A 27,147-nucleotide genomic window follows, 5' to 3' on the forward strand; every position below is an offset into this window, starting at 1 on the left:
TTCCCCCTGTTACTCACTCCCCCCAATATGCAATATAAATAGATGGAATGAGGGCACACAGGTATCAGGAATAACAATCAACAATTGTACTTTCAATCCCGATTCCCCCCAGCAAGCTTAGAGAGAACAGAAATGCTTTTGAACAGGTCAATTGCTTTTAATGTGGTTTGGATGAATGGATAGGTCAATTGCTTTTAATGTGGTTGGATGAATGGGAAAATACTAAAAATTATTTGTATTCGCTAAATGAGATTCAGAACTAGTGAGAGTGGCTTTGGATTGTTCAGGTACACACTAACAATGATTGTAGAATGATGAGCAGATGGAAAACGAAATTCAGATGTTAAAATCAAGAAATTGCTGTTTTTACATGCAGTGAAATTGAGCCAAATGCTAATTCGCAGCAACTTTTCCGTATGCGGGAAACGCGGTTACGGAAAAACTATAAGGAATTGGAATTTTTGTTTCTAGGACGTATGGTTCAAAAGTTACAGAGGTTTTAGTAGAGGTCGATTTTTCTCAAAAGGAGTCAAGATTTCAAATGAAATTGCGCTCTGAATTACAAACAGGTTGGCTTACACTGACAATTCTCACAGGATTAGATGGATGAGAAAGGATTCAGAATGGACAAAAGAGATTCTACAATGCAGTCTGTATATGTTGGAATGGGTTGGATGGATTAATTTAACTAAGAGATGACTATGGACAGTTCTATGCTAAATACTCACAACTCTGGTTTAAAACAGACCCGTCAAAGATCTGGTCAAGGGTTTGGACTTCACTCACCACCGGACAGGATCAAGGCACCGGGACACTGCTCTCAGCAAGGCACTCTGGTCTGCACGGCTTCTTGGACTGGATCTGATGGGTTGGTTCTGGGTACAGCTCTGCTCTATGGGTCTGGATCTTCTAGCACAGGGTTCTTAGCTAGGAGCAGCAAAACAGCTCAGCCAGGCTGTTGGATTTTGTGGTGCCCCTTGGAAGTTTAGGGGTTCAATCAGGTTGCTAGATTTTAAAGGCCTGCTGAAAAGGGTTCAGCTTTTTTGGTTTGGGCCTCTGCTCCAGGGTTCTGGAGTCTGGATCTTCCTGTAGAGCGCTTCACCGGTAGATCAGTGATGAGTGAAAGTGTGTCTGTGTCGGTCCTCAACAGTCCCTATTTATCCATTTTCCAAAGGGGGTGGGGAGGCTGATTGTCTATGCCCAACCCTCTAAGGATCTGATAGGTCAATGAATTCCCCCTCTCCTGATTGGAGAAAGGAACAATGGTTTCATGATGTGTCACCAAGTGTCAGAGTGACACTGTGTTTAGGGTCCAGGAAAAATCCCTCCCCTTTGTTCTTACCCAGAAAATCTATTTTTCCCAAAAAAACATATTTTCAATATGCACAACTTGTTAATACTAGATAATTACATGGCAGATTGACTAAGGTATGTTTCTGTCCAAATCTTATCTTCCTACGAGTTTTGGTTCATAATGATAATTTTTCGCGCTTTTGGTTGGTTACACATTTTCGGATCTGTACAATTTTTTATACATGCATGCACACACCCTCTGGGCATATTCCTGTAATTGTTCATGTTCCTAGCATAATCACAATAGCTACAATATTAAAAATGTTGTGGTTCACTCTCTGAATGTCGCACAAATTCCAGATTAGTTTTAAACTGTGAGTGAATTTTTCTTTTTAATAATCTCTAAATTTCAATTTTTTGTCAGTTCGGCACAATATTGTATACGTCTTTTCCCAAAACATACAGTTACTTTAGTTTCCAATCCACATTGCCAGTCTGGCCCGCCTCCAAGCTTGGCTGAGTCACAGAGTCACATGGCTTCTTCCTGCCAGGGCAGTTGATGTCACACCTGGATTAGCATTTTCTATTCAGTTCAAGGAACCCATTGTCTCTTTCCCCAGATCAGCAGAGCAACAGACCAAAGTGCCCCTCATCCCCTTATTAGCTTTGAAATGAAATTTCCTGTCCTTTTGGTGGGAAGCAAAAGGATGGTATGTTCTCAGGGGAAGAAAGCCTCTTTGACGTTCAGTGTGGCTAACTTTAACTTTTAAACACAATGGGCCTCATCATGAGTTGGGCGGTAACACCGGCACTATAAGCGCGAGCGTTAATAGCCCTACCGCAAAACCCCCAGTGCTAATAGCGCAGGATCACGGGTTTGGCGGAACGGGTATTGCCTATTCCCCACTGAGCCCATTCGGTAATTCCCAATTCCCCATTGGGCTCAATGGGGAATTTTTTCACTCTTACCGCCGGCGGATTTCCCGCCGGCGGTATGAGTGCGAAATTTTAGCAGATTTCCCCCCAGCTCAGAGCTGGTGAGCAATCCGCCGAAGCCCTGATTTGGCGGACCCTTAAATCCGGGGGTAATAGCGCTACCGCCTGATTTAAGGGTTACAGCCAAACTCGTGATGAGGCCCAATGTCTGAAATTGTCTTGTCTTAAAATGTAAGTTACATTTTTAACAAATACATCAACCAATTTCTTAATTCAAGCCTTTTTAAAATATAGTTTTGAATTGTCTCCACCTCTTAGGCTTCTGATAGCAAGTCTTTCTTTGGCATACTTTGTATTCAATGCCAACTTTACACATGACAGGTTTTAGAAATCGCCAGCTTCTGACAGAGGTGAGTAACGGTAGTGTACCCATTTTTGACATATTTCTCCAAGCAAGCAATCTTCAATGTGGATTTTCTTCTGATAAGTGTACTTCTGTGGACATTGTATTTATGTGGATTCTTGAAGTAGTATGATGTCCAATCGCCCAACAAGGAGGTTGGATCTTTCTGGGTGGTTTGTGAACCATGATTTTTGCAAATTTGACAAGCAAGAAAAACGGATTTCCAAACAGCTCTGTGTTTCTTTTGCAATAATTTTACTCTGTGGGTAGCCAAATAATGGGTTTTGGCAGTGGTCTCCTGCGTTACCACTGAGATAGGCAAAAGTGGATGGCGGCCCATTTTTCAGATTTTTACTGCACACTTTTGGCTGATTTTTAGCGAGCAGCATGCTTTCCGGCTGCCATTCTGATGTTCCTGATGCAAGCAATGCACAGTAATGTTGCAGGGCCTGGACTAGTGGGGGAAAACATCCCACACAGTATATGACAGGGGCAGGATTCACTACCCACACCCCTAACAATAGGTTTGGGCAGGGGTATAGTCTCTGCCTTGCTCACAATTGGTTGGATATCAGAAAAGTGGTGTCATGTTTATGAGGTGATTTTTACTGTATCTAGAAACTCCCACATTTTCTTTATTGAAAATCCTATTTTGCCAAAAACAGATATTTATGCAGTTGCCACCTCTTAGTAAATCAGAAACATGGGTTACATATTTTGTGCAGCACAGATTAGTGCAAACCTCCAGTCTGTGCGACCTTGTTTTGCCTTTCTGACACATTTTGGTAATTTTACTCATTAAAGATTTGGCCCACACTTCCCCAATTTTATACACAGATGTGAATTGTCCCCAGGGATGTACGTACAACATTTGACATTTGCAACATGGATGTTTTTCTGGAAATACAATACATATCACAGTTTCTGTCCAGAGTGTGTCACGACATTCTACCAAGCTTAAAAACATTCCACAATTCCACTTTTACGCTGTGAAAATTCCATATTTTTACCAATTTTGACAGCTGAGATATAAGTCTTTTTAAAATTCTTTATAAAATAGTCTTAAGACAAATGGAGGTCATTGTCTGTCATTTTTCTCTTCCCAGCTAACACCAACTCGCAGTTTCTTCCAAGCGTGATGGGGGCCTCTCTCTTAATTGAAGATTTTATTGCCCTTCACACTTGACAGGTAAGTGTCCCAGGACTGCTATTGTCCCAGCCTGGAGCAAAGACGAATGTCTGATGAGCATGTGAACTGTCATTGTCCATTCAAAGTTTTTTGATACTTCGCACCTAAGTGTCCTGGATTTAGGGTTTTCATAGCTGGCAACTGGAATTACAGGTTTCTGAGAGCTTGCAACTCCAACCTATGTGTTTTAACTGTTTAATTTCTTACTTTGTCTTGAATTAAACCAATCTATAACAGAAGATATCCTATGTGTGTTTTGTCACCACTAACATAACTCCTTTTCATTGTTAAGCAAGCAGGTTTTCATTAACAACTGAGTTTTAAACAGGTCATTTTTTTCTCTTCTATCAGCACAGCCCATTTTTCCACATGTGTCAAAAACTGCTATCATTTCTTTCTTTAATTTGGTTTGCAGCTCCTCAGATTGCCACTGTCTTGGCAGCTGTAGTCATTTTCCTTGCAACAGGACTCTCAGCTAAAGTATAGATACAATTCTCCTTAACCTTGCTCAGAGGGTAAACAGTCTCTTTGACCTGCTACACCTGGATACATTTTGTCAAGAAATAAACACGTGTTTCCAGTGCGAGTGAAAATGAAGTTGATTTTGATTTCTCTGAGAGTTGGTTTTAACTGGGCCTTTTTAATCACAGTGGTTTCAGAATGACAGATGAAATTGGAATCAAAGCAGCATTTTGAAAGGATGAGAATGGTTTAATTTTGAAGGAGATTTTGGCTTTTGCAGCAATGGCAGGCGTTCCTTTTCACTTGAGTCCATATATGTTTCGGAACACACTGGCATATTTTTCAGTGCGTCCCCTTGTTCCATTTTTCCCGAAGTGTGTGAGGTAAAATGGTGCAGCCATTTTTCTGTTTTTGCTGCCAAAAGTAATTTTGAGGTACTTGTGCGCACAGGAGCCAGCACAGACGGGCTACTGTTTCTTACGCACAGGCAGCTCAGTGATGTAGGGCAATGCTGTTGACTGGGTCAATATATCCCACACATCCCCTCGACCTCTACTGGGCTTTCCAAGTCGAGTGGGAGTCGGGCAAGTGGGATTTCTCCATGGGTCACAGCAGGGTCAGGCAGCGCTGAGTCCCTCTTCTATCAGAGAAAGGTGCATCCTGCTCCTCCTGTTGTCTCTTTTCGGAACGTGAAACGACACTCCCCTCTTTCCCTGGGATCTTCCTTTCATGGCAAGGAGCGACAACCCATATTTCCTTGGGTTTCTCCTTCTGGGTCTCCGAGGAAGTCCTCCTTGGTCAGGACAGTGCAACCAGTACGAATCTGTAAAAGAGAACCCAGACCAGTTACGACAATTTCCCACTAACTGTCCTCCAATCGGATGACAGCAGTGGGCTCTGCATGCATTCAGTGACAATTGAAATATTCCTATGCTTCGGATGTATCCCCCACTGGGCTTTCTATGGACTCTGATTGATGAGGACCCATCTCTCTTCTGTCAAGTCACCTTTGAGGATGCAGATTCTATAGGCGAGGCCTGGGGTGGTGACCTCTTCTCCATTTCTGAACTTCAGTTTCCTAGCACTGGGGCTAACCGGAAGACTTTCTTTAGGATTGCCAAGGCCCTGAGATTTACTCTCCAGTTGGGACCGAGCTTGGCAATAACTGGGATCCAAATTAATCTCGAGCAGGTTGAGCATGTGACTGGCCATATAAAAGGCAGAAGGAACACCTCACACGATCCAACAATTGTGTTGTATGCTTTTGTCACCTGTAGACATTTTGATCATACAACTGCTAAGGAGAAGATGTTTGGAACGGGTAATTTCCAGACAACATACCCATTGATAAACTCACTCTACAGCGGGTAGTGTCTGGTCTTTTGGGAGTTTCTTGAATAATAATTCACTGATGAAGCTTTCTTTGCTATTCAAGTAAACTCAGACAGACTCCTTCCTGTCATTTAACTGAATCAGAAAGAAGAGTTGTTCACCCTTCTTCTGAATGCCAGCTACACATTGTTCTGGTTGGTTATACATTTTGGCTATAGAATTGGGATTTTCAGATGGTGGATTGGTATTTCCTTCCAGTGTGGAATGCCAATTGAGACTGGGAGGAAGGTTGATTTTCAGAAATGGAGAGGAGTTCCTAACACCAGTTTGTGTCCCACAGCAAATATTGTAACGTTGGGTATTTCATTATTCTGTAGATGAAACTTAATTTGATCTGGTTTTTGTTCACCATTTGGCATATGCCAATTAGACTAACATGGTTGACACTCTGTTTTTATTTGATTGGCCTCTGAGTTTGGCTCCAGAGTACCTTATTCACAAAGTCTATTAGCGGACACAACCTACGGAGGTTGTCATTCCCTAATAAACAGGGGGTTCCCTCTGAAGCCACAACTATGTCCGGGTGCTCGATCTTGTGTCAACCTATTTTAATTTCCAGCTCTGCAGACCCCTCGACAGGAATTTCTTTCCTGTCGACTTTTTCTGGAGTTGTCCAGGAAGAGGGGTGAGAGGGATCTGGTATCTCTCCCCCCTTCCTGAATTTAGCTACTCAAAGACCCTCTTTGACAGAAGAGTGGCTTGGGATCCAGTGTCCACCAGTGCTGGAATTGCACATTGCCCTTGCACTTGGTCGGAGGCGTAGAATCTACCTTCTTCTCCATCAATGGGCAAAGGTAATGGGCATTCTGGGCAAGTTGTGTAGTCAATTTCCTTATTTCTGACTCCAACCCAGGGATAGTTTGGGCATAATTCTGTATTGGAGTTGGGGAATCTGACAGAAAAATTTGACACACCGCTATTTGGGGAATTTTGGGCTCCCCTTTTTCTGATTCTGGGCGCCCCCCTAATCCCCTTTTTGGAGGCAGTCAGCAGAAGTGGTTGGTGAGGTTTGGGTTCCCTTGAGCTGGAACCAAAAAAGTGATGGGTGGAAGGCTTTGAATGAATCTGTACCACTGGCGTTGCTCTGGGCAACCTTCCACACCACCGTTTTTTAGCCTGTCTGCGCCATTGCAAAAGGGGTCCAGCCATATGCAAATCAATCAGGTACTGCCACCAATAGGAGCATCCCTGTCCGAACTGCTAGGCCAGGTCCCCTGTGCACGGAAACACAAGCAACCCCAGACATGTTTCGGCCTTGTTGTGCCTCCTCAGTGAGGTGCAGCTTGGTTCCCTATGGCGCAGCGAGTAAGGGACCCACGTCTAGGCATTGGGAGGTTTTGGGAGGTGCTTGTACAGTGCAGCACAGTATTCCAACCACACAAAGTATTACTACTCTGCAGGTTAGTCTGCTGTGTTAGACTGTCACGGGTGGTAACCAAACTCAATCCCTGGACTCAAACCCCCAAATCTGTTAAGGATTCAAATCAGGCGATACACCCTGGCCTCAGCCTAGTATTGAGCACACAACTGAATTGCTTATTTAGTTATATATAGGTTCAATATTTGAGAGATACTACACTCATATCACACACCCTTTTCAAATACCCCGGGTCAAAATGTACCAGGAACCAGCCCGGTAGGTAAAGGTAATATTTATTTATTTATTTATTTAGAAATTCAAGAAAATCACACACTTTTTAATATATGGGGCAGCAATCACCAATGGGGTGATGAGAACTATATAAATGTAAGCAATGCACTTAAATTAACCCTTTAGCAACATAGGCAGAAAACACCAGAGAATAGAGACACTTGTGAATTTTGGGAAAATAGCACTCAATTTAGGATTTCCTCCAGCAATATTCCTCAACCCAGAAATAAGCAATTCTAAATAGATATAAGGAAGCAGCAGCTAATCAGGAATGGGGAATAAGAAACCAAAGTCAAATCCAACCTTCCCTCCCCAAACAAGAGAGAAAACCAGATCTGAAACCCTTGCAATGTTAAACTTACACTCGGAAATCACTGAAGAAAACAATGAATATGGCAAAAACCCTGTTAACGATTTCAATCAGGCACACACCCGGGTCTCGCCTAGCATGTAATGCACACATGAAATACTTATTTATTATGTCTATAGGTTTAATATTCTGAGTGATATGCCATCCAGTCTGGCAATTATTTCCTTGTCCTCTTGTATTTTCCTAGCTCTGGCTATGAACGGCCATAATGATTCTGCTATCATCTGTGCACGTGAGATTTCTGCTGGGCTTGCACTTGCCTCTCTCAGTGCTGGGTCAGGGGTGCTTATCAATGCTCTCTGTTGGTTTCTTCTCCAACTCCTTTTGCTTAAAGAGTTCAGCTTTTTCCATTTGTCTTTTAACTTCACTTGTCCAACCTCCTCCCATTCTTTGGATTGTGGTTCTGCAGTTATTGACACCAGACTTGGTGTATGTGCAATCATTGTTTGCATGTGTGTGGTTGTCAGTAACCTTTATTAATTCTTACTTTGCCGACCCTGTCTCCAGCTTTTCAACTTGCTTGTCACTGCATGTGTGTCATTGCTAATCACATCCATTACAAGTTCACTCACTCCTTTGTCAGACCTTCTAGCAATTGGAAACAATATAAAGGGTCTGGGTGCGTTTGTGGGTGTCATGCGTACATCATTAGGTGGGTTCACTGGAATTGGAACACTGTGTGCACCTATAAAAAATGCAGTTCGAATTGTCAGTGACAATAAAACAACGATGAATACAATGCATAGATACATTATGCCTCTATAGGTTAATCGGCAGCACTTAGATCTGGAACAATAAGAGTGTCTCTCCTCCTGAGGGATGACGATGCTGCTGTTTTGATTTCCCATTTCTATCATCTAAGGAAAGAAGACTAATGTTTAATACATTCTATGCAACAATGGGGGTCATTCCAAGGTTGGTGCTAAGGGAAAAACGATGCCGGTAAAGGAATACCGGCATATATTACTGCTACGGGATATTCTGACCAACCAGACCGCTATTAACGGCATCATAAAGTACAATGCCGTTAATAGCGGTCTGGGCGTGCGCACGCGACCCACCATACCGGCATTAGTGGCATGCCGTAAACCGGAGTAGATCACAAGTGAAGCGGACATGCAAATAACGGCCTCATGAAGGCGGAAAAAGTGCTTACCGGCATGCCGTGAATACCGGATTTGCCGATCTGCTGTAAAAAGGCCTGAGCAGTGTTCCCAACTGCCACAGGTGCACACAATCAGCACAGGTGGAGGCAATGGAGTCAAGCCCAGTACAAAGGAGCACACCCACACACCACACCCCCTCCCACACCAAGATGATTCCAATAGTAGTAGCATTACTGGAGCTGGAGGACTTGCTTGCATTGCCACAACATCAACAACAACAACAACAGCCGCCACCACAGAGGAGATGCAGGATGAGAAGGAGGGTGAGACAGGCCCAGCATGCCCCACCAGTGCAGCCACCGTTACCACGCGGCGGCCCCCAATCCCTTGCATCAGAACCAGTCCTTTCAACCCCTGAGCAGATCCACACCCTGTACCGTCTGAACCGGGACACCATCACCACCATAGTGGATTTAGAACGTCTTTAGTGATGTCACTGCTGTGGGACACCATAAGTGAATCCAAACGAGTCTTGGAACGAGTCTGGATACCGATGCTGTAATTTGTGTGTCTTCGATCAAGATTTGGCATATCCTTTTCTTATCAAGGATTCAGTGTGCCTCATCCAAAGTTCAAAATGAATTACCTGAGTTGTGGCTTACGCATGCAATTCACTTCTTCACCTTGCAACTAGGATGCACAGAGTGTCAATATTTTATGTCCTTATCACCTTTTTTTCATAGAGGAAATGTCCAAAATTAAGCCACAACCTTGCGCAAAAGTTCTTTGTGTTTGCTTTGCTGGTCATGCATCCTTCTTCCTCATCATGGATCTCATATGCACGTGCTGTGGTTCTTCCCCGTCTTCTGTAATCTCTACACGTTGGGGTGCGGGCAGGGAGCCTTTTCCGATGTATGGTTTGATGTCACCCAGAAAGATCCAAGCTCTTCTTCCTTGTAGCTTGACTGCAGTGGGAGTGACGTCTTCCGCTGTGAAGAGTCAGTTGAACCTAGGCTCATCGCAATTCTTTCTCATGTGATTCTTCACCAGGACCGTGTCTCCAGGGAAGATTGGTGGTACACATAAACTCTGGATTGGGGTTTGCTGTAGTATCTCCTTCTGTGTTCTGTGCTGCCCTGCACCCTTTTTGTCATCGCTGCAGCTGTCCTGAAATTACAGTAAGACAAGATGTCATGCAATTCAAGTACTTTTGCATTTCTGATGCTAAAATTACCCCTGTTGGCTGAGCATCACATCTAGCTCTATCTTGGGGTGGAAATGGAGTGTGCATCCTTCTGCCTGTTGCTATTTTGTTTGGCGAAGATGATGGTCAGAACCAGGCTGGTTTCTGAGTACATACAGTGCCAATGGAAGTCAGTGCAGCCATCCCTTCTTTAGAGTAAGCTTCAAATTGGCTATCCTTTCCTTTAACAAGCCGTTGAGCTTCTCACATACCCATTACCTTGCGCATGATACGCCGGAGAGAACTTGTGCTTTATACCAAGCAACAAGCTAATCTGCTCAAATACTGGATTAACAAAGTGAGGACCATTATCTGACCTCATGACCTCACATACTCCCCACCCGGGCAATACCTTTCTCACCAGAAATTTGGCCGCACAGGTAGAGTCTGGGTGTGTACAGGGACCTGTTCTATTCATCTAGAGAATGGACACACCACAACAATTAGATACCTGTACCCGTTACATACTTGAATCATATCGACATAATCGACATGCAAGTGCTGAAAAGGTCCATTGGGCCTTGGGATGACTCCTCTAATTACTCTTAGTGTATGCCCAGGCGTGAACTGTTGGCAGATTATACAGTTCACCATAAGAAATGCAACTTGTTCCACTAAGTTCAGTATAAACCAGTCTTCAGCGATCGTTGCTGCTAGATTCTCTTTTGACATGTGCGCTGGATAATGCAATTGTTCCAATGCTAATTTTAACAGGGCTAGAGACATCACTCGTTTACCTGTGCTGTCTTGTCGCCACAAGCTTTCAGAGGTGTTTAAAGAACACCCTCGCCACTTCCAGAGTTTCTTTTCCTCCTATGGTGCTTCCCCTTGGAGTTCCATTAAATGGGTTTGCCCAATGTTACTATCACCCTCAGGTTCACTTCGTGCAACAATCATTTTTTTATGTACATCAGTTATTTCCACATTCATTATGGTTTCACCCTTGGTCGCCATACGCTTGTCTTCCATGTCTGCTGCTTGATTTCCTCGTGAGACAAAACCTGTCACCTTCGTGTGGGTGCGTATTTCACATTCGCTCAGAGGTAGCCCCTCCTTTTCCAGCATGCTAGGCCTGCGTGCACTGTCAATGTTACATAGGCAGAGTCACTGTATACTGTCACTTCCTGGTCCGCGTGTTTCTTGATAGCGAGTATCGACACCAATAATTCTGCAGCTTGCGCTGAATAATGAGATGGTAATTATGCACTAATGAGTACTCTAAATTCTCAATTTTCTGTGCGCTTCACCACGGTAGTGCCTGTGTACCTTTGCCCATCATTTTGATTGAGTCTTGAGGAACCATCAACAAAGACAATTTCCCCTTCTGCCAATGCATTTTCTTTCACTCTGTGAATCTCATCATATAATTCTTCATAGTTCGTGCAATCATGGATTGGCTCTCTGTCAGTGACTGGCTCTGCTGTAAGCATAGCTGGTTCACTATCTTACATCGAATTATCTTAATTGATGGATTAGATATAATTGACGGATTAGATATGATCACTTCATAAGCAGAAGCTTTCTGAGATGTCAATGGGACTTTTGTTTTTTCTGGAATGGCAAATATTGCGTGCTCGGATTACAACGTCATTGAGCATCCCATTACAATGGTTGTAGCCTTCTCTATGGTGAACGCTGCAGCAGCTAAACTGTGTTCGCAAGGGAAGTGACCTCTCTTCACTGGGTCCAAATTCCCACTGTAGTATGGCAGAGGCTTATACCCCAACATGGTTCTCTGTGTGAGTACTGCCGTCATAACAATGACATTCGTGTGTGAAAACAGGTAGAATTCCTCTGCATAATTGGGAATCCCTAAAACTGGTGCCATGCAAATGGCTCTCTTGAGTTCAATAAACCCTTCATCCATGCTCTCAGACCATTCAATTATTTTCTTTCGTCACCTGTGCCTTCTTTAGGGCCTGTAACAAGGGCTTGGTGTATGAGTTGTAGGCAAAAACCCATGCCCTGTCATAATTGCAAAGACCTAGAAAACTCTGCATCTTTTTTATCGTGTGTGGCTTGGCATTGTTCAATATGGGTTCAGCCCATTCAAGGGTACCCTTTTCCCCTCATGCAAGATCAGCTGGCCTATGTACAGCACTTCTTGCTGACAATATTGTAATTTATCTTTGTCAACTTTATATCGTTTCTCAGCCAATACAGTCAATGGCTGAACAGAATCATGTCTCCACCTCTCCTCCGTCGTGCTGCAAATTAAGATGTCATCCACATATTGCAAGACAACACTCTCTAATGCAACATTGCTTAAGTCCATCTGCAGGACTCTGTTGAAAATCAAAGGAGCTCACAGTACCCCTGGGGTAACCTCGTGCTTTTCAGATGCATCTGTCTGAATGAACATGACATCAAATCTTGTGAGTCTTTGTGCAATGGGATTGATAAAAATGTGTTTTTCAAGTCAATACAATATCATTTATCGGGCATAAAAAAATGTATTATTCTCCACAACCCTCCCTTTGATATTTTAATACCGCGGTGTTGCCTGACGACTCTGATGTCACTAAGATGCCATGTTCCATCATAGCAGAAATTGTCTTGAAAATTCCTTCATCTGCTTCCCTAGACATGGGATATTGTTGTGCCTTTGGTAAAATTGCTCCGGGTTTCACTTTAATTCTCACTTCTCTGACTCCTTTCAGTAAGCCTACCTCATAGGGGCTGTGATCCACACTAAGACAGGCTCCTGGGCCATGTGATCATAAAAATATTCAGGACGGTTTTGTGCCAGGATCATTCTCTGGGGCACCTCTCTTTGTAGTAATTTGTGTATTTGATTTAATGTTGCCAGCCATCTGCCTTCTGTGGCTTATTATGACCTTTCTGAATAGGATATTTATTTTTATTTACTTATTTATTACATTTGTTACTCGCCCAGACCCGAAGGTATCACAGCGAAGTTACAGGCATCTTATCAAATTTCTTATACAAAGTTACAATCCATCAAAACAGTGAGTAGCAGTTCATTTTAAAACTCTTGTTACAGACATGTTAGGCCACTGGGCATAAATATAGACCATGGGACCAGCATTAGGTATTGCAGTTAGGTAAGTTGACATAAGTCAGGGAGATTCTGGTACTATGGTTGTGTTGGGAGTAGCTGAATTTAGTATTTGTTGAACAACCATGTCTTCACTGCTTTTTAGAACCCTAATAAAGTGTCCTCATTTTTAACACTAAGTGATATAGCATTCCAGTGAGTTGGGGCTAGGACTTTGAAGCTACTTCCTCCTGCTCTGTTGTATTTGTATTGCAGTATTTCCAAGAGGGCCAATTTATTGAATCTAAGGGATGGAGAATAACTCTTTTGTATCAGAGGAGGCATGTCTGATCCTGGTATTGAGGGCATCTGCTTTATTGGCAATGATGGCTGCTTTATTAGTTTTATTGGCAGTGTTGAAAGCGTCCATGGCTTCTGGAGTGTGGGTTTTGTTTAGACGTTGTTCAAGCGATCGTTTAATCTGTCTAAGAGAAACTAATTCCTCATTAAACCAGAAGGAGGATTTTTTGTCCTTGAGTCTGGTTTTGGTGACACAAGGTGCTAGGGTATCTATTGTATTAGTGAGGCATTTGTGGTAAGTTTCGGCCAAGGCACAGGGGTTCTCATTATTGATCCTTTTGTCACTTAGGGTGATTGCTATCAGTGGGTTACGGTTTTCTGCTGAGAGTTTGTGGATATTTCTAGTTACATAAGATTCCACTACGATAGTTTTAGGTAGGTCTGGTTCATTGCACAGGATAGAGAGATTTACACAATTATAGTCTGACCTGGGTACTGTGTTAATGGAGTCTATGGATACTGTAGTATTGAGTGGTAGTATTCAATCTAGTATTCTCCCTTTCACATGGCTAGGGGCGTTCACGAGTTGTGTGAATGCCATGTCTTTAAGTGCACTGTGCAGTGCTTCTGCTTTATGTTATGTTATGTTATTTTGCATTTATATAGCACCTTATATACCATTGGTGTGGTCTGAAGGCGCTGGTAGGTTGAACGCCCTTGGGAACCGAAGTTCTGGTCAGTAGAGATAGTAGAGAGTCCAAAGGTGCGTGTGCACACCAGGTATGTGTGCAGCTGGTGCAGAATTCATGTAATGGCTGCTTCATAGCGGTAGGTGTGGTGGTTGAGGTCAGGAGTATGTGTTCGTTCTGGCAGGATTTATCCAGACCGAGTGTGGCTGCGTTAGGCCTGAGGAGAACGCCTGGCTGGGGGTGTGTAACCAGCAGTGTTTACATAGAGTGATGGGGAGTGAGCGGGAGATGTTGATATGAGAACAGTTATACCGAATGGTGTCATAGTATCACTGTGTTCTAGTTGAGTGGTGGTGTAAGAAAGAGAATAAGCGTGGGGTGTGATATGATGGGATGTGTGCTCTTTCAAATGTTCCCTGCATTCCAAGGCATATTATGTATGTCACGCAATTCTATGCAATCAAGTCTGTTCTATGCACTTCTATTCGTTTAAGGCATTCGAGATCAGGCGTTTCACTCATCCGCTCTGTACACTCATCTGCTCTGTACACAACATCCACTCTGTACACACATCCGCTCTGAACGCTCATTCAATCTACACACTCATCCAATCTACACACTTATCAAATCAGCACACTCATCTAATCAACACGCTCATCCAATCAACACGCTCACCCAATCAACACGCCCATCCAATCCACACGCTCATCTAATCAACACGCTCATCCAATCAACACGCTCATCCAATCAACACGCTCATCCAATCAACACGCTCATCCAATCAACTCGCTCATCCAATCTACACGCTCATCCAATCAACACGCTCATCCAATCTACACGCTCATCCACTCTACACGCTCATCCACTCTGCATGCTCATCCAATCTGCACGCTCATCCAATATGCATGCTCATTCATTCTACATGCTCATCCAATCTACGCACTCATCCAAACTACGTGCACATCCAATCTATGCGCACATAGTCTTGGGTATCATTGAATCTGAGTTTCAGGTCACCAAGGACTATACATTTTGTGTTAGGTTTAATGAGTGGCGTTATTAGTAAAGGTATGTCTGATTCAGGCTGAGATTTAGGGTTAGGCGCTCTGTAAATGGTTATTATGTTTATAGTAGTTTTGTGGTGAGTAGCTAGTTTGGCTAACAGGATTTCGTACCCGTCAGGGTTCTCTATGGGCCAGGCTCTTATTTTGAGTTGGGTTTTAGCAATAATAGCTACTCCCCTGCCTACTGTCTTCATTCTGTCCGTCCTGAGGATAGTGTAATCCCGGAGGAATGGCAATGGTAAGTATTGGTCCAGAGGCTTGGTGGAGCCAAGTTTCAGTCACTATAAGTAGGTCAAGTTGTTGCTCAATAATGTAGTCATGTATTTCTGTGGCATGTGCAGCTATGGAGCGTGCATTAATGAGGGCTGCTTTGAGGTGCATGGAGGGGGATGGCGCTTGGACTAAAGGTGATGGGCATGTGTTGGTAGTCCCAGTGACGGTGGTTTGATGTTTGATTGTATTATTCATTTTGGAAGGTTTGGTTTGCTACACTGGTGAGGATACACTACCTATGGTGGCTGGTGTAATAGGGATGCATATTCTAGGCTGATTAGTAAATCAGGATCTAAGTCTTTGGGCCTCATTACGACCTAGGCGGTAGCCATGCCGCTATTGGTGGCATGGCTGCCGCCGAAATCGCGCCCGGGTTCCCAGAATGAGTAATTACCGGGCCATTCCGAGTTCGGAGGGCCGGTAATTCCTCCCTCTAGGAACCCAGACCCGGTCCTTCCCTATTCCCATTTCAGCCCCGATAGGGCTGAATGGGAATGGGAGAGGGAGCAAACAACGGGCCGATTGCGAGTGGCCCGTTGTTTGCTCCCTCTTCCCCTCGCAGGACCCGGTAAGCACACCTGGTTTGACCAGGCGTTACTTACCGGGTCCTGTGAGGGGACCTCGTAATGAGGCGGTACAGGGTTAATGGCGCCTGCACCTTTTATGGCGCTGTTAAACCCTTACCGCCTCAGTCATAATGAATACTTTTGAGTTCTAGTGCTACCCTGTAGCAGGATCTGTTTTAATTGCTTGGCTTTGGTGTAATCCCTGACTGGAAACCATGGGGTGGTGTAGGTCTGTGATCTCAGTCTAGCGCATCTGAATGCACTGAGCACCGGGTAAGTCATTTCAGGCAACTTATTAGTAATGATTGTGTATGGTTTGGTAGCAGTTTGTGGCTTTTGGGTAATTATAGTGTCCGTTTGATTGTTGATCTGGTGATGATGCTGGGGGAAAGGATTGGTATGTGGTAGGAAAGGCGTAGGACAGGGGATGGGGGGTGATGGGGGCATGCTGCCCTGAAGAGGCCATTTTCAAGGGTAATCAAATGGGAAACTGTGCAAGGCAATTCACACGGTACAATGCAAAAGAGGAACATCATAAGCAGTAACCAGATACTCTGTTCTTCTCTTCATTAATTGTATCCACTGTTGGTCTATTTCAGCCGATACGACCTTGGCTTCTTGGCACGATTTGCATGAATCTGAGTCTCTTTCTGTCATTATTTTTCGACTTGCTTGCTGCAGGGCTCTTCTGGTTTGATTCTGCTCTTGTGCCTATTGGAAGTATACTTATATAACGTGCTCCTTTGAGATAGATATGTATAGGTGTCGCTTGCCGCAATCGATATTGCCACTAAGCATAAGCAAGCCTCACGATTCTTTGCTTCTTGCAGTTCCATGCATAGGTACACGTGTAAACTAACTGAATATCTTCATCGTTCTCAAGGCATAAGATTCTGACATTTTGACATTGTTATTTCACTTTCAGATTCATAATGTCCCTTATCCATGGTGTTTTGTCTCCTTTCATCATTCACAGGTCATCATATCTGCTGTGTGTGAGCAAGTCCGGGTTCTTGTGACGTCACCATTAGTCTTCCTTCAGTATCTTTTTAGCTTCTTCAGGGACTGTGCTCGGACACTCTTCATTTTGTTTCCTTTGTCGATATGGCTTCCTCAATGGGTACCTTACTGTCCAGGTTTTCTTCGGTGTCGGTACTTCAACAGGTGCTGTACTTTTGATAGGTATTGGACAGAGCCCCACTGTGGCTCTCTGTTGGTTTATTTGCTCATCATACGTCAAATATTTCGGCGTGTATGTTCCTGATACTTCAATATGGATGGTTGGAGGGTGGGTCATGCTTGGGACCTCCTCTACAGGTGTGGCCCACGAAATAGAACTACATGGAAGATCTGAGATTAATAGACGCCTGGCAATACATGGAAAACAGCGTGCATTTACCTTCTACTTCTCAGTTCCTGACATGCACTCTAGAATTGATGTAGGGTTGGATATCGGCCGTCACATTGTTACCCAGGACATTGTCAGACCGTTCGCCAATTCCACTAGCGCTCGCTATCCCTGAGGTTACCACGCTGAGAACACCATGGCAATTCAAGTCAGCGGCATTGTCGGACCCATTATGCAAGAGGAGCCTGACACAGCACGTCAATGAGTTCTTTGAGCACAATGATGGGTCTGTTACTAGTCAAGTAATATTATGGCAAGACTTTAAGGCCCATATCAGGGGTGTAGCCTTGTCCACTGAAGCAGGAGTATTAAGGGATATACAGAGAATACTGAAGAAGAAGGAAGGGGAAATAGCAGAGCTACAAGAATGATATGCGTCTGCCCCATTGCCACAGATGGTGTCCGCAATCAAAGAATATCTAGATGACTACCGGACAGTAGCGGACCGTGAAGTGTAATATTTTGATAAGCTGGCAGCGGCACAAGGGTATGGCGAGCAAGAAAGTCCGGGCAAACTGCTAGCACAAATGGTCTGAGGTGAAAGGGGCACCACAAATATACCATGTATAACTAGGGCAGATGGCGCTGTTCTAACAAATCAAGACGAGGTCAGTAATGTCTTCTTTGACTTTTACTCCTGCCTGCAAAGTGAATTTGGACAAATCATATCAAAGTTATTGTGCAGCAATTTAAAAGTAGCCACCCGTTTGGGTGGCTTCCCCCATGCATACTACCAAAGGTTCCCACTGAGTATTGCCAGCACTGGACTACACCTGCTATACATGTCCTGAATTTTAATCAATAGGGATTTTGAGATGAAAAGAAGCATTGAGAAACTTTTTTTTCAACACATTTTGTTTAAAATTTTTCTAGCACGTATCAGGCGGCAATTCTTCTCAACCAGACATTATGTGCGGCCAATCACCTAATACTTGCTGTGTGCTCTTTGAGAAATGGGTGCTAGACAGGAGTTGGCCGCCTGCAGTGTACGTGCAGGTTCCTTTCATGGGAAGGTGAAGGCAATGATGGTCCATTTAACAGCACGATATTGATTTGCTGACATGGCCTCTGTGAGTAAGGGAGGCTAATGGTAGCAAAGGGCCTCCCTGTGGAGGGATATAGTTCAAAATATTGTGTGGTACACTGGCATGCACTCATTTAGCGAACACAAAGTGGGATTCAAGATGCCTGCCATTTTAGATCACTGTTATTGCTTTGAGTACTCACAGGGGCTTTTCATGTCACAGGATCACGTGATCTGACGGATGAGCACACAAGTGCTGTCAGATTGGCCCAGTTTATTTTGTAACAACTGGTAGTTATCGTGAAATTCTGTAGGAAATGTTGATAGCAAATTAAAAAGAATACACAGTGTAAATAGTGTATGCATATTCCTCAGTTTATTCTATAAAAAAATTACATTTCATCCAATTTATATTTTACTGAAGTAAAAACCAGATATTGCTTTCTCAGAGCTTATTATTTGTTATAAATTAGAATTCAGCAAAACCGCTCATTAGTATTAAAACCGAATGCACAAAACAAATGTTCACGCAAACAGCAAATTTTGGGTTTGGATGACATGATGACATATGAAACTGCCCAAAGACATATGTGTAAATATTGTAGAATTAACTGCTACATTGGGAAGCAGACATGGGCAGTAACGGCCCGTCAGCCTGAGCTATTTAAGCACATGCGTAATGAGGGCCTCACCCATGCTGGTGGCTTGAGACTGGCCATATCCTCCCGCAAAGGAGCTAGTTAAGATTAGTTGCACCATGGGGCTTTGCTCCCTGGTTGCCAATAGTTATTTTAAAAGGGAAAATGGCTGATACATTTCACAAGTGCCCGATTTCCCTTAAAAAGCGTATGAACAGAAAATGGTTGCCTCTTGTAGAGAAGGGACATTGTCCCTTTTCCATTTCTAGCCTGGATGAGCGTGAATCAAGGTGGAGACACCAAAGAATAAGACTTTAGAGTCTAGTAGGTGGGGTTAATGGGATAGTTTGGAGGCAGGAGGAGGGAAGATTAAAGGTGCGGGTAAGGAAATAGGGCAGGAAAGAATGGGAACCAAGGGCACCGGCGCAAAAAATAAATGACGGACCAACGCACAGGTTGAGGATTACATGGAACAGGCACTGTAACTGGCTGTTTACACCCATGTTCCACAAATACTGCTTGGACCATGGCTCTTCATGAATGCCAATAGTCCTTGTGAACTGGACTGGCCGCACCGCAGCGTTAGACTTATATAAGAAACAGTGCGGGTCATTACAAGTTTGCTGGTCCGGGAACTACGGTACCGCTAAGCTTGCCAGTACCGTAGTTCCCGGCCCGGCAAACTATGAGTTCTGCTCGCGGGTGCCATTATGGCTGCCAGGTCTGTCCTGGCGGCCGTACCGGCACCCGCGAGCAGATCCTGTCAGATGCACTGGCACCATTCTCAATGGTGCCGGGGGATCCGACATTCCCATTTCCATTGAGCCCTATGGAGCTCTATTGGGAAAGGGGAGCATTTCATTCCGGCGCCCGCAAATGGGCAATTACCAGGACCGGCATGGCCGTAATGAGCCGGTAATTGCTCATTCGCGGGTGCCAGAATTTTTTCGGACGTTTGGCGGCAGCCTGCTGGTTTTACCGCCAAGGCTAGCGCCAAACTTCTAATGAGGCCCACTCTCTGCTTGCTTCTACCTATGGCTCATAGGTATGGAGCTACACCAATGTAGCGAAGTTGGAAATATTAGAACATAACTTCCTGAAAAAACTGGTCATTATCCCTAATAGTGCCCCATCAGCATTGGTTTATTTGCAGCTTGATGTTAACCAATAGGAAACATGGTTGCTCTCAAGCCCACCCTCTATTGGGAAATACTCCAGAAACCGGAGGGTTTAGCGACATACCGAAATGCCCTGATCCACCTAATGTCACAGGGGGAAAAGCTCAAAATGACCCACAGATGTGAAGAAGACTATCTGTGATCTAGGTGAAAGAGGTTGATGGGCACGCGCTTGGGGAACATCCAAATAACATATTTTACAAAATCATGGAGTGTCATAGGGACAGGAGCGTGTCCATTGTGTGGGGCAGCAAGTGAAACTATGAGCCGTTATTTGTTGTTCCGCCCCAAGACACTAAACTTGAGACGTTCTTATCTGAAACCAGTCCTAAGGGAAGCCGGGATTCACCGAACAGGGGAAGCTATGACAGTCAACGCAGCCCCATGTTGTTTTTGCAGCCGCACGACACACACATAGGGCTTGGTTACATAGAATGCGGGCCCTGAAACTAACTCACACCCAAAATGTTGAGCCCAATGTGGATATTTCCACACAAGTAAATTATGTCGTGACAGGGATTCGGCAACATTGTTTAACTGAATGACCACTTGCGAGGCTGCGAGCAATGCTCTCCTCGGATGAAGGATCCAAAGATTCCTGATGTCGCAGAGCAAATGCTGGGGGATGAGCAATGTGCTTGCCATTGTTTCCCCTCTCAGTTACTGGCATATTAACATTTTGAAATGAATTGTATACATTGCTTTTAGAAAGCTCATTTATGTGAAATATTGAAATGTTTCTTTGAATAATTGGCAACTCAACGTGCTATGCCTTTTTTATGGCACATCTTTGTTTTAATTGTGTACTCCTCCTGTTGTACTTAAAGGTTGTATGCCAAACAAAAGCGTGTTTGACTGACTGATAATGAGACCTGTATTGGAATTATCATAATGAATCACAAGTGAAACAATGCAGTAGTTCCCAACATGGTACCTGACAAGGAAAAGGTGTCTTGGATTGGAACAATATTTATAGGAAGGGGAGGTTTTGACTCATCATCAAATGGAAACAATGAGCCAATAGAGATTTTGATTCTAAGTTGTTTCCAGATGCTTCAGAAAACCTGACCCACTTGGTAATATGTTGTCCAATGTGAAACTCTCTGAGCAGCTGTCATTTTCCTACTGTTAAAGATGCAAATTCTGTCTGTTGCAGATGGGCACTCTGCCATGACTGGCACCAGTGGCACCCACTATGGGTTTAGGGTCTGGCTTCTTAGAGCCAAGCAAGCCATTGGTTGGTTTATTATCGTATGATGATGTATGAGGCGCCCTCTAGCTGAGAGATCTTTTTCTAAAGTCTGCATATCCATATTGAGAATGCTGTTTTTTTTTGATGTATGCATTTTTGTATCATGTGTTCTTTTAATTTTTTAAGTGGAGTCTAATTTGTTAAACACAGTTGAAGTCAAACTGCTGCTTGTGTAACATTGTGTATAATATCAACTGTATTATTTATAAATAACTGCACCGGGACTTTATATATTTGTGATAAGTTCAGTAGATCTATTATAATGTGAACCTGCATGCAATTTTTATTTAAGCAATACCAAATCTAGATGGCATGATGAGCTCAGCATTAACAGGTTATGTGGCACCAAACACCCCTATTGACTCCACTGTCTTTGAGTACAATTCAAAGACTAAGGCGAGAGGTATGAGGGGATAGACACTGCACTCATGAAGGTAAAGGAACGTTTGAAGAATGGACCGAGTCACAATGAGTCTTGGGTACATTTTCAGCCCGGTCGCAAGGCGCTCGAAGAACAGATGTCCATTTTTTTTTTTTCATTTGATAAAATACGTTTCTTTATTTATTTATTTAGTTAATGTGATACAGTCTATTTAATAAACTTTACACATATGATTGCTAAATACATAGATAACAAATATTTGACAAAGAAGATAAAAATGATATATCAATATAATAAGAACAAACCATTTACAAAAGAAACCAATCTAAGAGCTCAAGTAGCATATAGGCAAGAAGAAACGAAGCAGTACACAATGTCCCGTATACCCCACACTAACATACGGACAGCAATTCAAAGGAGAAAGCAGGGCTTAAACCATTTCTAACAACTAGTGGTGAGCACAGTGAATATTTAGAGTGTGAGTACTGGGTTCAAATCTGTATCTCCAATATTTCTTCTATCCTGGACCATATATTGAAGAGAGCTAACATCACTCGCATACTCTCAGAGTTCATGCAGTGATGCCAGAATAATAATGTTCCAATTGATGCCAGATTGTGGGCGAACATCCCCAAGTAATATTGGATTACATGGATCATAGTACCACATTCAGTCAGTACATGTCTTGCTGACTCTAGAACATTGTATCCTTTACACAACCGACAGGTGCGTTGTTCCACTGGTAACTGTAGTCTTCTACCCGTAACCAATAGGATAGGAAGTTGGTCCAACCTTAATAGTAGAATAAATCGCCGCAGTTTTTTGGAGGGGCAGAGATTGAGGTACCCTTGTGGTTGCATAAATGAATACAATCTATATTGTACAAATGCATAACTTTTCAGCGAGCTAAGGTGAGCAAAATTCTCCAGCCAATCCCACATTTCCACCCGCTTGTCAAGTGCATTTTGAGCTTGTTTAGAGTATGGCCCTTCTCGCCAGGTCCAGCCAATAGTGGCAAGATGTTTTAGCATCATCGTATATGGAGACGGAGAATTTTGTTTCTTGCATAATTCTTGGAGGATAGTGGTCAGAAGAGGGTTAGCTGTTACACTACGCATTTTCAAGAAGTGCCCCAGTCTCCTTTTCCAGACAATAGCCTTCATAGAGGGAAGTCCCAGTTCCAATCGAATAATTGCCATCGGAACTCCCGGACCCAGGCCCAGTATACGACGCCAGAATTTCCCCTCGATGACTTGTAGCCAACTAAGATCTAGGTCTAATAGTGATTCTAGGCCATATGTCATCATAGGGATAAATACCTGCGTATACAATTTGCGCGTGCCCCACAGGGTGAATCCTCCTTGATTATTTGAGAAGTTGGCTATAAGAGATGTTACTTGCGCCGCTCGCGTTGTACGTGAGAGCTTAAGTGCCACATAATCCCCGTTGGGCTCAAAGTCAATACCTAGGTAACGATAGAGTGGAGCGTATGGAATCAGATTATGGTTTACCATAAGATTCACACGGGACACTCTTTTACTGGAAAATCTCAATACCTTAGTTTTGTCTAAGTTAATGATGAGGCCATTGGATTCGGCATACTCCCATAATGATATGGCTGATCTACGTAACCCACCAATAGTATGATCGAAGATGACCAAATCGTCTGCATATGCCATAACGGTACACACAGATTCCCCGATTTTAGGGGGGCAATTGCGGGCAGACGCTAGAGCAAGAGGAATATCATGTACATAGAGATTATAAACTAGGGGGGCAGTCACGCAACCCTGTTTGACCCCCCTGTTTTGATGTACTTTACTAGTCAGATGTCCCTCCTGGTCTAGTTTCAGCCTGACCGACGTATTATGGTGTAGCAATCTGAGGAAATACAGTATGCCGGCAGGGCAGCCTAGAGTAGCAAGTTTAGACCAGAGACGTTCTCTAGGAACCAGGTCAAAAGCTGCTTTAAAATCGATATAGAGTGCATACAGTGGTGGCTCGTTTCTTTTACGGGCTCTAGATCTCAGCAGGTTCATTACCATCAGATTATGCCCAGTGGAGTAGCCTTTTCTAAAGCCACATTGGAATTTGGATAATATATTGGCCTCGTCTACCCATGTCTGAAGGTCCTTGAGCAACAGGGAGGCAAACAGTTTGCCTGTCGTATCCAGCATCGAAAGGAGTCTATAATTGTTCGGATCTAGCCGATTCCCCTTTTTAAATATCGGAATCAAGACGGCTGTTTGCCATGATTTAGGTATCACCCCCTGGTTCAAAATTTTCTCAAACATAATTGCCAACAACCCTGCCCAAAACTCAGGTTGGGCTTTAATAACTGTATTGGCAAGGCCATTCGGGCCTGGAGCTCTAGATGATTTTAGGGTTTTTATCTTAGATAATATCGCCGTGTATGACATATCAGATGGTACGCTAGCTCTCGGAGGTGGCGACGGGGACCTTTCCTCTGTCTGTAAGATGGCATTACGTTTCTGCAGGAAGTGCTCCCATTCCTTTGCACCGATGGGATTTACCAGTTGCCCCTTGACTGTTTCCCTGGCTTCACCCAAAAGTGCCCAGATGCTACGTGTGTTCTTAGAGCAAATTGTATGTATCAATTTCTGATATGCCAGAGTTCTTTCGGCGAGCCGTAGTTTTTTAATATTGGCTCTATATTTGTTTTTGCTTTTTCTAATAGCCACCCTAAGATTTTCTATAGGTTCGCACCTTTGCTTGATCGTGCGGAGCTCCCTTCTCAATTCCCTCTTGGTGTCTCTGATCTTTTTATTAAACGGGAGTGTCCCACCCTCTGGTCTAATCATGCTCCACTTGGGAGCGGAGGCATGAGTAATAGAGAAAGTACTGATCCAAGTTTCTATGGCATCAATAGACATTACATTGAAATTGGGTATTTGGGACCAATTTTCAATGTTTAGTGCTTCCGATGCCAAGTGTATACTCTTAGCAGTCCATCTAATACCAGTGCCCGCTTTGTTTGCCCGAATTATACCCATATTGCTCTTATCTGGTGTAGTGTGGGATATATTTAATAGACACTGGAGGGCGGCGTGGTCACTCCATTCATTTAAAGAAACCTTCAGATCAGCAACACACAACAACATATTAGGGCACACAAATATGTAGTCAATTATGCTGGAGGAAGATCCGTTAGCCCACGTTTGTTTGCCTGGATGGTCACTAGTCGTGTAACCATTCAGCATCTCCAAATCCCAATCGTCGAATAGATGACGCCACTGAGGACCTTCAGTATCCTCTTTAGTGTGCGTGAGTAACCGCTTGTTTCTTAGCCTCGGATTTTGTGGATGTAGCCCTCCACCCCCCGGTATTCGGCAGTTGAAATCACCAGCTACCATTACCGCTCCGTTGCCCCGAGTGGCTAACCAGGATGCCAACAGCTCATGAAGGGCTGCTTGGAGTGGCTCACTTATCCGGGCATGATTAGGATTATATAAGTTTATCAACAAGACATTTCCTCCTTTGCCCTTGGGCCCATATTCAACTTCCACTGCCAACAGATTATTATCTTGGCTACAGGGAATCTGCTTCGAGGGGAGAAAACTGGCCACCCCTGTGAGCATCCCACCAAATGGTCTTCCCTTCTCCCCCCTGTTCGCGAAGGATTGATAAATCCTATATCCATCCAATATTAATGGGTCCATGGCCCAGGTCTCTTGTAGACATATTAACTCATGCTTGGCGACAAAGTTTACAGATCCCGCTGAGGACAGCAGATGCGCAAAACCTCTGCAATTCCATGATAATAATGACCAGGTTCAATGGTTGGATAACGCTTCGGGGAGCGATTCAGCCAGCCATTTTAACACGTGCTGGATGTCAGTCACTTCCACTTTCTTTCCCTTAGGTACAATCGGACAAGCATCAAGATCAGTTGGCCCCCTTGTTTCACTGTTGTTGACGCAGGGGTCAAGTTCATCCAAGTCTGCATCTATCTCCACGTCCACAGCCCATAGTTCGTCTCGGTATTTCCTAATCAGCTGTGCTATGGATAAAAACTTGCAATGTAGGGCAGATACATACGAATTCCGCCCCTTCAATGGCTCCACAAACTGGAAGTCATCAGATTGCAGCACACGCAGTTCAGGGACGGAGTATAGTCGAGTTAGAAACTCCGACCTGGACAACCATCTGCGATTGCCGTTTTTATACAGATTCTTAATCCGGCATATCCTACTGAGAGATTTGCCTGGTTCAACCTCTATAGATATGGTGGGAGGGTGGCCGATTTTAGCCATAGGGAGTGGAGGCTGGGGCGATTTCTCCGGGGATCCACATAGCCTCTCCTCCATCAACTGGTCGTCAATTTCAAGTTGTTCCCACTCTCCATCCTGCTCCTCCAATTCGCCCAAGGTCAGGGGGCCTTTAGCCTCAGCACCCTCCACCTCACTTGCCGGCGTTTACGTTTCTATTTTCTTCTGCAATTAGCAGTTTCCACTGCATGTTCTTTGAGGGGGTTTCTTCGTCCATTACTGAAATATGAACTACTTTCCAATGACTTTTACGTTAGAAATCCTCTTCGTTTTTCTTTACTTTCGTCACGTACCACTGATGGCAGATTAGGTTTTGTTATTCTCACAAAATACTTCAAAGACTACTAAAAGAACACCTTTGAAATAAATATGAGTTTCAACAGCATTAAAGGACCCGGTGTGGACGTAAATGTGAGGCATTGGTAACTTGCCATGAAAGAGAGCTTCATAAGCTCCAAGACGTTCCATAGTAGGACCCGCATGACGTGCAAGACATTTCTCCACTCCCTTGCCTCTTTTTGCCTCCTTCAAGCTCTGTCTCTGTCCTAAACTCTCATCCTCCCTCCCACTCTATCTGACCCATATTGTTGCTCTGTATTCTTTGTCCCTGGCTGTCAGACTTTCCTTTCTCAGCACTTTGACTGTCTGCTTGTCTCTCACCTTCCTCTTTTAGTCCCTTCTTCGACGCCTGTTGCTGTCCCGCAGGGACCGTGCACTACAATGTGTTGCTTACTCGACACTACTTACTGCGAATAGCACCGATGCTGACTCACAGGCTGCTACCATAATAAATATACATGTTCTTTAAATCTTGTGTTCCACAGATCAACCGATGTCTCCTGTCCAGTACCTATGTAGGTGCTGCCTCACGATGCGTCATGCCCATTTAGGATGGGTGCACATATGTCAACCTTTGGTAAAGTGCTTGAGGGCGAACTGTGCAGTGACCTCTCATGCCCTTTCCTAATCCTATCCGACCACCATGCCAGGTGCCCTTGAAAACGTGTAGATGTTGACCTTCTTTGCATAGTCCCACACTCA

Source organism: Ambystoma mexicanum, chromosome 5q, assembly GCF_040938575.1.
Source record: "Ambystoma mexicanum isolate Mex_15411 chromosome 5q, UKY_AmexF1_1, whole genome shotgun sequence".
Taxonomy (NCBI): Eukaryota; Metazoa; Chordata; class Amphibia; order Caudata; family Ambystomatidae; genus Ambystoma; species Ambystoma mexicanum.